The sequence below is a fragment of the Megascapheus bottae genome, chromosome 13 (assembly GCF_031878675.1).
Source record: "Megascapheus bottae isolate mThoBot1 chromosome 13, mThoBot2.hap1, whole genome shotgun sequence".
NCBI lineage: Eukaryota > Metazoa > Chordata > Mammalia > Rodentia > Geomyidae > Megascapheus > Megascapheus bottae.
The window spans coordinates 16,176,650-16,189,142 of NC_143521.1; positions in this window are offsets into that span (position 1 = coordinate 16,176,650).

Consider the following 12,493-nt stretch of genomic DNA (forward strand, 5'->3'; position numbering starts at 1 on the left):
CTATGCTTACACGGAAAGGAGTCTAGCCTTTGACATTGTCTCTAGGGTGCCAGCCATGTCTGGAATTCCCAAGCCCAGCCCCTGACAGGACTCAAGAGGCTGAGTTCCCCCTACCACTAGTATTTTTGAGCAGAAGACCACACACATGGATAATGAGCTGGGTTTTCAGAAGCTATATGAAGTAAAACCTAGAATTGCAGAGGTTACATTTTTGTTGGGTTTTACTTCAGGTTCCACTTCTAATCTTGCATTTTTTCCATCCCCTTCCCAAGTCTCATCTCTCAGACTCCTTACACTCTAAACCCCACGTGTCAGCAGTCATATCGGAATCACCTACTTTGTGAGGGGGTCCTATGTCATCAGTACAGACAGGACTAATTTGGGAACAATCTGCTTTCTAGAACTCATGAAAAGTTGAGTCAAAAGCATAAATGAAGATAGTAGACTGTCACTTATAATTCTAGTGCATTTAGTTTGAGAACAAGACTACCAGGCTCAAACTCCAAGATACAGAAACAAGACTTTTCCCTCTTTTAAATTGTTGACGATTCTATCTTCTTTACCTTATCTATGGTGTATTCACATGTGTATCTTCAGGAGCTCTGAGGGGGAGGGTACAGATCTTTAGGGAGAAAGGGTGAAAAAGTATAAGCAGTGAACTCACTGGACATTGATGCAAGTCAACTGTACAACTTGGTGTGGGGATGGGAGGAATTTACTAGGAAAAAAAGAGGGAACAGAGGACACTGTATGAAAGAAAATATACTCATTACCTGGCTCATAATTGTAATCTCTGTATATCATCTCTAACAAAAAAATTTTTGCAAGTTCTGGGCTTGAGCCCAGGGCCTGAGCACTGTCCTTGGACTTTCTCAAGGCTAGAGCTCTACCACTTGAGCCTCAGCACCACTTCCGGCTTTTTTCTATGTATGTGGTACCGAGGAATCGAACCTAGGTCTTCATGCATGGTAGATAAGCACTCTACCACTAGGCCAAACTCCTGGCCCCCATCACTTCAATCTTTAACTCTCATTTCCTGTATGGGGAGTAAAAAGGTTTTGTGGCTTCTTTCCATTCCTCCCTAAGTTAACACTAAAACTAGTCCTTGCTATAAAGTTTGCTTCTTTAAGTTTTCCATGTGTTACTCTAAAGATATTAGCAATAGATTAATAAGACAATAGTTGAAAGCCTAGATGAAGCTTTTAACCCACTTCCTAAGTTTACCAAGTCCCACTTTACACCAAAGGATCTTTTATAGATTTAATCACCTTAAAATACAGTGTACAATTTGTAGCTACATGGAGACATTGAGCAGTTCACCACTAAAGGGGAAAATTCCAAGTACATTCTCAGCACAATTTTTTGCCAGTCTTAGGGCTTGAACTCGGTCAGGACACTTGCCAAGCTTCTTTTGCTCAAGGCTGGCACTCCACCACTTGAGCCACAGCACCACTTCTGGCTTTTTATGTCATAACCAAGGAACTGAACCCAGGGCTTCACGCATGCTAGGCAAACACTCTACTGCCAGACCAAACTCCTGGCCCCTCAGCACAAAATACTTTAATATTCTGCTTTCTAATTGCCAGCATGATGAAGCAAGCACTTGTACATTAGATTCAGGGAAAATACTAAGTGCACAGCATGACAGGATACCAGGGCTAAAGAACGAGAGAGTTAGGAAGAGGGGCCACCAGCGTGCCCAGAGCTCACTGACTTCTAAACCCAGAGTCCCTGTTATTTAGTTCAGTACAGGGGACTACAGGTATATGCAGAAACTAGGGTAATAAGTCTATCTTTGTAGTTACAACCATTAACATGAGGCATAGTTTGTATACATGATAATTCCCTTACCATTAGGAAGCAGAGGGGAGCAATAAACATTCTAACCTTGACACACATTCATCTTATCTCCAAGGCCTTCAACTTGAAGTACGCAAACAGCTCTACCTTAAAACACACTTAGGGTAGTAGTAACTTAAAACCTCTGGTTGCCTTGAAGGATCCTTCCAGGGTCAAGCACTCAGCCTGCTGAGTGCTGTTGAGGTCTCACAGCTCAGCTCCAGAGGTTCCTGTAAAAATGAAACTCACACTTTGTAAGGAGAGTAGTATGTACCCTGAAGTCAACAGAATGAGGGGGAAAATGTCAGAAACAGAAGTGCATACAAACTTATGTGTCTCAGTATGTTTTTTCTGGATACTTTAAAAGAACCTAGTAAAGTCTGAAATACAAAATGTTTTGAACAGCAGCAAGAGGTAATATTCTTATACACAGTTGTCAGGTACACTGGGGAGTCTGATAAGCAAGAGAAACACTGTGCAGCCAAGTCTGATCCCAGGTACCATGGCTGTAGTCTGCCTCATCCAGTTTGCATCGCAAGGACAGTCGGGTACAATAAGTAACCCAAAGAAAGCAAGATATAGAACAGTCAATGGATCAGTCAGTACTTCAGTCATCCCTTATTCATTGTTTGCGTGGTTACAGATTTCCTCTCATCTAAAATGAACTGAGATTGCTGCATATCCACATCTTTCATTCTTCATCATTCATCTCCCTTTCTCTATTTCCTTGAGATACCAGAACAGCTTTGGAACACACTCTAATCAATATGATTTCTGTGTGCACAAAGGTTCAAGTTATCTTTTACCACCATTTTAGATATATGGAGAAACAGACTTCATTGAAGCCAGTAGATGATGATAATCAATTTGTCTCAGAGCTAAAAAACCAAGGCTTAGGTTCTTGCCCTGTCTGTACTTCCTTCCAGGATTGAATAGGACCTGATCTCATGTTGAAACCTACTCTCTTTTCCCCCAACAGGTTCAAATGACTAGCCAATGGATTGAAGGAAGCCAGCAAATTTTGGCCCATATAAACAACTCCATGCTTCAGAAATCCATGACCAAATGCTCCACAAAAGGTATACATTTCATTCAAAGTGTTTTACATATATTCTCTATTGTTTAAGCATTCCCTATATAGATATGAGGCCCAAAGGAAAAAATAAAACAGATTCAAGGAAGTAAGATTTCCTCAAAGTCATATAATAAATACAAAAGTAGGGTCTGAATTTTGGGCCATTGTTAAACCCAAATATTCAAATTCATGGTGTTAAAGCAAAGAATAGGGGAAACTTCTTTTATTTCAGTTCATAACAGCAATGTTTCTTCACCAGGAAAACCTAAGTGCTTTTACAAAGGAGCTACAGAGAACATATGTTTTTATCTCCCATTACTGTTTTTATCTCCCATTACTGTTATCAGCAACATAGCAAAGGAAAAGTGTTTCCTCTGAAGTTATGCTTTGGAGAATCCAAGCTGACACAGGAAACATGTTTCCCTATTCACAAGACAAAATGTTGGTTCTGGAAATGGCACCATGCTACTCAAGAGAGATACCTGGGAAAATATACCATTCTCTACTGTGGTAACACTTAACACTCAACAGTGGAGATGCCATGGAAATATAAAAGCAAGAATCCGTCTTTTTGCTAGCTTGTTGTTTTAGCCCTTCAGTATCTATTTCCCTACTGCTCTTTTAAAGTAAAAGAGCAGAAAAGAACCAAATCATTTGCTTGTCAGCTTGACTTAGGATTTGTAGAGCTCTCCAGAAATAGACTAAGATATTTCTTGAGGCACATCCTAAGCAATCACAGCTGACATATTTCTTTACTAAAGACATAAGAAGCTGTCCTACCAAGCCAAAGTTCAAGGACAGAATTCTGCTACATAATTGTCATCTGACAACAATGCTTACTTCAGGCCCTGTATGCTTACTCCATAGTTATTGCTTGAGACTTCTAATTCATCAACTGCACTGCCAGCTAAGGGTGGGGAGAGTGGGGACCACAGGACCACCTGTATCTGACTAAATGGAAATTAGCGACATTAACAGGCATATGGCCTTGGGTGCCACATCAAATGCACCTACACAGAATATAAGCTCAAAACGATCTCATCTGTTTATCTGGCCCAACTAATTTAAAGCCGAGGAAGTAGTCAACAGTGATGGTGGCACTGAACAATTACAGAAGCCCCTTATCAACCTAAATGAGTAATGAACTCACTTCTTGGGATCTTTCAAAGATTGACAAACACTTCAGACCAAAAATCATTTTTGGTAAAATTAAACCAACAATTAATAGTTGAACAATTTCAAAATAATAAACTCCATCTTTTCCAAAGAAAATGTACTCTTCCAGGATTTCTAGCATCTTAACAGATCCACTGGTAACACACCCATTCACATTCAGATGTCCACCGCTGCCAACTTCACAAGAAGTTACAGGATACCTCTGAGATTTTAGATTTTTATTGGAAGAATAGTAGATTTAAGTTTCCAACTTTGCAAGTAGACTGACATTTTGAGCCACACACTAAACTAAAAGGCATGTACCTCCTTCAAGCCAGGACACACATACTTAGACACTTTGTGTTAAATTTAATGAAATTTTTGGGGTGATGTGGACACTTTTTCTTAGCCTTGGAATTCCAACATTAATTGGAAGAACAGCCTTTGTACTTGACACGTTTAATAAACCTTTGATGGAATTGGTTACTACTTAAACCACCTTCTGAATACAAGGCAATAAGGCATGTCTTTTGTCAAAGTGTCTGAAAGAAAAAAAGCCTAGAATCAGGCCACTCTAATTTGACAAAAAAAAATTATGTCTTTCTCCTACACCTCCTAAATCTTACACAATATTCAATGAAAAAAGGTTAGATATTATTCACAACAACCTGTAATACCCAAGGAGCACCTTACTTTGTTAGCTTTTACCATTTAATATGTCTTTATTATTGAATAAGATCTGACTATTTCTCATAAAAGATATCAGACATGTGTACTCCTAGAACTTCAATTCTTCATGGGTTTAAAACTTCCATTAGCATGACTAATGCTATCCTAAAAAAAATAGATGTCCCAAGTGCTACATCTCACTTACTCTACATGGGAACTAATTGACAACTCCAGCCATTTCACCAATAAATGAGTTAGGTAGGTAGATGGACAGTTGGTAGCCAGTTGCCTAGACACCTGGTTAGCAGCTAGGAATTCAAAAGCATAGACCTATGGAGGTCTAGGAAAAGGGTTCAAAAAGTACAAAACATACATCCTTTGACTACATGTTATGATGCATGATAAACTTAAGAAGGATTGAACAACCAAACTAACTTCCTATGAATCTTTTGATCACTCAATGGCCAGATGAGTCAAGTGGCCACGAGGTTTGTAAGGGTATATATATACTCAACAGCACAAGCTGCTGCTTTAAAGGGAAATTTCAGTTACTCCTGGATCGGAGACCAACTTGTCTCTTGATTGCTAGCGGCATGACATCATTACTATTAATGCATGCTCACAGGGATAACCACATAATTTTAAGATTATGTTTCCTGCTTCCCAAGTCTCAAAAACTTCCACTATGGTGCTTTAGCCATATTCTATACCAAAGAGCACAATTCCACACCCCAACATATGTCACCCATCGATTGAAATCCAAAAGCTGCAGGCAAGACCCCTTGTTATTCTGTCACATCCCATATGCACACACAGGTATTCTCCTAGAATGTGAAAAATAATCATTCTCCAGAACATTAATTCTGAGCAAATATGTTCAAGACTCAGAATGCAAAACATTGGCAAGATATGCATGTGATACAACCTTAGTAGAAAGTCATACTGAAGTGATAAAAGCAATATATACAAATGAACCTCTAGGTAATTCAGTTATCTTTCCTACAGGAAAATATACAATTAGCTCAAAAGGAAGAGGTCGAGACATTTTTCCACTATAGGAACGGAGTAAGAATGTATTGAAATCCTGTGACCCACCTAGGTTTCTCATGTTTTCTCATTTGACTTCTGAGTGCAGTCAGATCTAAGCTGATCTGGAGAGTAATCCATTGTTTCTCTCTCCCACCCTCTAGATTCCTTAGATTTTTTCCTCACTATTCACATCCATTCTTCAACATCCAATGTGATCTGTATTGCAGGACACTAACCAACAGTTAGGAGTTCAGGGCTGCAACTAGAGACTTTATCACTAGAATTCAGATGAGAGGAAGTGTATGTGCATGCATAAGCCCCAAAGGAGCTCCACTAAAGGATGAAGACCATCTAAGTTCAAGCACAGCTTCTCAAGCCCTACAACCTTGAAAATTAATGGGCTATCTGAAGTATGGGGAAATTCCTTCCAAAGGAGTGCTACATCCAACCACAACTCCTACTGAAGTTGTATAATAGCCAAGATACTGAAGATCAGTATCTTAAGAGTCTTCTACCCTGTTATTTTCACATTTCTGCATATGCTATTTCATCCTGCTATTGATTCAGATCAAATCATGACTTTCTAACCATTGCTGTTTAGTCAGTGTGTATCCTGCCTCCTATGAAGCTCACTGCTTCAGCAAATAGCATCAAGTAGAAGAAAGACTCTCTAAACTTGAGGACAGATCTTTGAACTTACTCAGTTTAACATAAAGTCAAAGGCAAATACATCTAATCCAAAAGATTTCCTCATCAAGCACAAATAGCACTATTAAAAGTTAGACAATATATTTTTAGAGCAACCAAGTAAAACTGAGGGTTGAGTGAACATCTAAATGCACCTTAAGTCTCAAGCTCAGTTCAGAATCACAAAGCCTTCCAAATTCAAGAAATAGTTAACCAAGAGTTTTCTTTTTGTGGGTCATAGGACTTGAACTCGGCCTGGGCACTGTTCCTGAGCTCTTCAGCTCAAGGCTTCCACCCCACCCTTGAGCCAAGCCCCACTTCCCATTTTCTAGAGGTTAATTAGAGATTAGAGTCTCAGGTCCTGGGAGTTTGGCCTAGTGGTTAAAGTGCTTGCCTAGCATGCACGAAAACCAGGGTTCAATTCCTAAGTACCACATAGAAAAAATCCAGAAGTGATGCCAAGGCTCAAGTGGTAGAGCTCTAGCCTTGAGAAATAACAAGGACAGTGCTAGAGCCCTGAGCTCAAGCCCAGGACTGGCAAAAAAAAGTCTCAGGTCCTTTTGTGCCGGAGCTAGCTTTGAACCATGATCCTCAGATCTCAGCTTCCTGAGTAGCTAGGATTACATGTGTGAGCTACCTTGTCCAGCTCCAAGAGAATTTCCACTCAAACACAGCACAAGTCTCTAAATTTAATTTACCCTACTGATTACTGTCTAGAGTGCTATAAAATTTATATTTAGTATTGGATTTCTGTTGGCCAACTCACTTATGAGATTCAGCTTTGATTTATTTTCTGCATTACTGCTTATGATCAGATTTAAGCAACAGCTCAATAAATTGGGGATGTGATAATTACTAAAGTACTGATCATCCAGCACAGTCCCTATGAAAGAGGCAAACAGTCATTGGCTCTGCACTATATCCAAGTAGTAGTGTCATTGCTCCATTACACTTCCACTAAGTTTTCTGACTAGACATAAGGCTACTCAAGCACTTTTACAAGACTTACTGAGTCCAAAACCTATACCACATTGAACTCAGCCATACATAGAACAATTTTCCCACAGCTCAATAGAGCCGACATTAGAAACTTCTCAAATCGCCTGCTTTCACCTGGTAGGCTTAAAAATCAGTAGGGTAAGGATGCCTATCTCATCTCAGACAAAATATCCCCCCCAGTGGGGCCTTGAAATACAAAAACCAATTCTAGCCTTCAGTAGAGCTCTCTAGACCACAAGAGAAAAGCTCCACTCAGGTAACCTACAGTGGGGAATGTAAGCACTGGCCGTATTCCACCCTTGCCCCAAGACAAGTTCCTTTCTAAAACAGACACCCACACAGACTTACTGTGAGCCTAAAAAAACTTCACTGGAGGGGACCCTTTACTCCTCCCTTTTTCTACTGAGTGGATGAAGTCTTTCACTTCGTAGCCATTTACTCCGAATGCCCATGTATAATTTGGTTTGGCATTTGTTAGAATATCCCTAACCCAGGACCTAGGATGGTTTCCAGAATAAACACAAGTCCCTAGAACCTCACCCTTCCCCGAAGTTCTGTACATAAACACTTGTTTCTGCTATAGCTCCATGCATATTTCAATTCTGTGCAAGTTTCTACTTTCTATCAAATATTATCCAAACAACCCTGGCACACAAAATATTAATGGGAAAAACCATCCAGATTTGGGGAATGAGGACAATAACAGTTTGAGACATGGGATCATATTGACAAACGTCAACAATTGCATTTCGTGCCTTGCCTCAAGGCCAAGGTGCTGAGTAATTAAACTGGAAGATAGCCCTCAATATAGTACTATCAAGGAGCTGGAACATACCAAACAAATACTCAATAATTCTTCCTCTTTGTTCCTATATTTTGGGTAGGCAATGTGCACAGATGGACTCATTATACTTTGTGCTTTACTTGAAAGAAAAACCTTCTCCGTTACAGGTAGACACACCACATCCCGCTCCCCCATCATGATTAAGTCAGCAACTAACCTATTTCTCATAGAACTGCCTGCATCATGCAGGATCATACTTGAAGTGAACTTGGTACAGTACTTAGAATGCCTAGACTTCTTAAACTCAGTTTGATTACCAATGCCAAAAATACTGCTTTGAGGATAATTTTTCCTCACCCATTCACATCCCCTGAACGTTGCCTTCCCATCCACAGGACTGAACTACAACCTCCTCTAGAGCCTCTAGAAATTCTCCCAAACTAGAAAGTCCTCTGAAAAGCTTCCCCATTTAGGCACAATGCAACCCAAGTGACTCAGGAACAGCTATGCTGTATATGACTGAGTGCTGCCATCTGCTGGCCAATGGACTCATCTTGGTCCCCATATGTCTACCCCAGCCATTCATTTTCATTCTGTCACCAGCACTGTCAGTCAGGAAGAGTGGTGCCACCCATATTTTGTAAGGCACATGAAAAATAATTACTGGATCCTTTTATTTTCGCCATTTTACCCCAAGGACACAGAAATGGTCTCTCCTACCAAGAAAGATTACTGCCAATGTTCTGTTTTGACTAATCTGGTCGGGGCACCCTTTAAAAGGGCTGAGAGTCTGACCTAGTGGTAGAGTGCTTGCCTAGCATGCACAAGACCTCAGTTCAATTCCTCGGTACCACATAGAGAAAAACTGGAAGTGGTGCCATGCCTCAAGTGGTAGAAGTCTGGCCTTAAGTTCAAGGACAGTGCTCAGCCCGAATTCAAGGTCCAGGACTGGCAAAAAAAATGAACTTTTTAAATATAGACTTGCCTTTATGGGAATCTTCCAGTCTGATTTTCTCAATTGGGTTAGTCTCATTGACAACATAGCCCTGGATCAGTTTATATCACTCCTTTATACAATGTGGGCACATGACATCAACCTCCATTCTAGAAGAGCTAGCAAGGCATTTGCAAACAGAGATAGACTTGTACCAGGACTAGGTGTCCTCCCCCTGACAGAGTTTCAAGTGATACAATTCGATGGGTTTGTGAAAGTTCTGTGCACATGAATGAAGCTCCATAACTTTGACAAGTGATATAAGATAGGTTTCAAGATGCAGGATCCGAAGATAAGGCCTTAAGTGGCCCTGAAAGTCTAGTCAAATCTAAACTCTAATGAGAAAAAACAGGATTAGAATATGACCTTTTGGTTAAAGAGGCCTGAGGTGCAGTCAACAGCTCTGAAATAAGACAGATTAGAAATACAACACAATTACAGCCAATTAGTCATTTCCCATTATCCCAAGTCATTGAAATTCATTTCCTACAAACAAGGGAGGAAAAAAAGTACAACTTCTCTTTTCTTACCAGTCAAACTGTAAGCTAGCTCTGTTGTTTGACAGACTTAATGTCATAGTACTGAATTCTATGCTTCTGGTATAGTGAGCCCTGCTCAGTATCAATTTTTATTCATTCAGAACCCACATACATCTTACCAATACATTCAAATTTCAGAAAAGTAAATACTCCTGAGAAATCTACAGGTTGTGACACTTATCCTTCAGAGAAAGAAGCCTCTTAAAGTATCAGCACAGCTTTCAGAAAACAAGCCATACTGAAGGGCCAGGAGTTTTACCTAGTGGTAGAGTGCTTGCCTAGCATGCACAAAGACCCAGGTTCGATTCCTTAGTACCACATACATAGAAAAAGAGCTGGAAGTGGTGCTGTGTTTCCAGTATAACTCCTAGCCTTGAGAAAGCACAAGGACAGTGCCCAGGCCTTGAGTTCAAGCCAGGACTGGTTGCGGGGGGGGGGGGGGGGGGGGAGAACATACTGAAAGTTGAGAATGGCTTGTTCAATATGTCATAGGAGCTTGGAAGAAACATAGTATAAGGCTTCATGGGTCTAAGATCAAAGAGATTGAGAATAGAAATGGTCCAGAAATGGCATTGTGGCTCAAGGGACAGGGAAGTAGCCTTGTGCTGAAGAGCTCGGACAGCACCCAGGCCCAGAGTTCAAGTGCCACAATCAAACACAAAAAAATAGAAAAAATGGGACTATTTCTGTCATTCCAAATGAACCACTGTTTCACTTTTGAGTCTTTCTTACAGGGATTACTAACTTCTTGGGAGATTGAATTACTTTCATACCAAGGGAGCTGTTAAGAATCATGAAACAATTCATTCAGGCAAGAATCTCCTATCACTTCATTCTCATCAGAGGCATATGATCAACAAGATTAAGCATACCCTAAAATAGATTTGCTCACACTACCAGATTAGCACCAATCTTAAACTGAGGCACTAGCTGAAAATAGGAGTAGGTAGTGAAGGAGATGTTGTGGGAAAAGGCCAGTAACATGCTAACACCTTTCCATTCAGCTTCTACTCCAGAACAGACTAAGGAACAGGAATGGCTTGTCGGAAGGTGTGTGGAGAAGTAAATCTATGCAACAGTGGCCAAGTGTTTTGCCTATGAATGAGGGCAGGGGAAATTGCTTTGACTTCAAATGGGCACCAATTCGTAACCTGAAAAGTTTAAAATACACTGTTGGCTCAAGTAAGGCCGAGCCACAGGGCAGCAGAAACCAGATTAGTTTTGTGTTCTCTACCTTCATGGTATAGATTCAGTGTTCATCACCATCCTCGGTATCCAGGCCCTTATTTTGTGATACCAAGTACGGTAGGCCCCATTATTGCTTCCAATACTTTTCTTCCAAAACCCATCTGGAAAGTTATCTCCAATGATCTCTCAAATTGTAGTGGCATGCTCATCTAAATTGCATGTCCATCCATGAACAAGTCACTGCAGTGACGCTCATGCAGTAAAAGTCTCCTAAAGTTATACTTTCAGCCACGTATGTCTTTTTTACTGATCAAGGATCAAGGCAGGCTGAGTTAATTATGTCCTCTAAGATTAAATCTGCAAAGTGCAAATAACTAAGGAAATATCTCCAAGCATTTTGTTAGACACAAGTGCAGAGTACGGTGTAGAATCAGTGGGCCTTCTCAGTTCAGGTGAGGTCCTATTGAGGAGTTCCCATTTAAAAAGAAAACTCACAGTTCTAGTTTAAGTCTTCTTTTGAGACATATGAATACAACCTACCTGATACAATGTAACTATAAACACTGAAGGAACAGAGAATGCCTTCTTATTCTTGGATTCCTTCTAATTCTGTTATTCTGTTTATTGACAACATAAAAGTGATTCTCTGCCAGAATTAGAGTAGGCCCTATGGTAGCAAGAAAGAGAAAGCCTGGAGGTAACTCAGAGGTAGATCCTATAAGCTACCACGCAGGAGGCACTTTGGGTCCCATTCTTTCTCAGATCAAACCCCCTTTCAGGACTACCACCTAGGAAAAAGTCTATTCTGTTTCATGTAAATCAATCATGACCCCAGGCCAACCTGCCATCCCAGCCTATCACAGGACAGAGAGCTAGCCTGATTCAAACATCCCAATCATAATCTCAAAGACTGACTGAAGGGAGAGAAGAAAGCTAGGAGGATTGAGGCCACATAAACAGCCAAGGATCATGCAGAGGAACAACCAGTTTGTGTCCCATGCTCATTCTCTGAATGGCCTTTTCTCTTTATTAAATAATCTGTAAAACTGTGCTTGCTGTTCCTGACATTTCTTCCTTATTGGAGAACAATCGTGATGCTCATTGTCCTGTGCATCAACAAAAAGAGGCATGTTGGGCTAGAATTCTAATGCACATCATTCCGTTACTCAGCGAGCAACAGGGTTGTATCCTTGGAGCCTATAGAAGGTCCTTTTTCAGAAAAAGGCCTTTATTAAATTCAGTGTCACATCTCTTCCTTTTTTCCTTGCTTCATTTGTTTCCCATGATCCCTCTCAAATGAGCCACTTTTTCTTAAAGCTGATTCTAAAGACTTAATTCAGCAAAATGAAGAAATCATCTAAAGAAATCTATGTAATCACAGACCTGAATTTCATCCAATTTGACAGTTGCCCAAGACACCTAACTCAAAAGTTGGCAATTCACATGAGGAATTGTTTTTGTCATGCTGCATATTGTCTCCCAGAATATATTTGTGAAAACAAAAGGAAGTTTAGTTCAACATTTTGAGAAGTAGA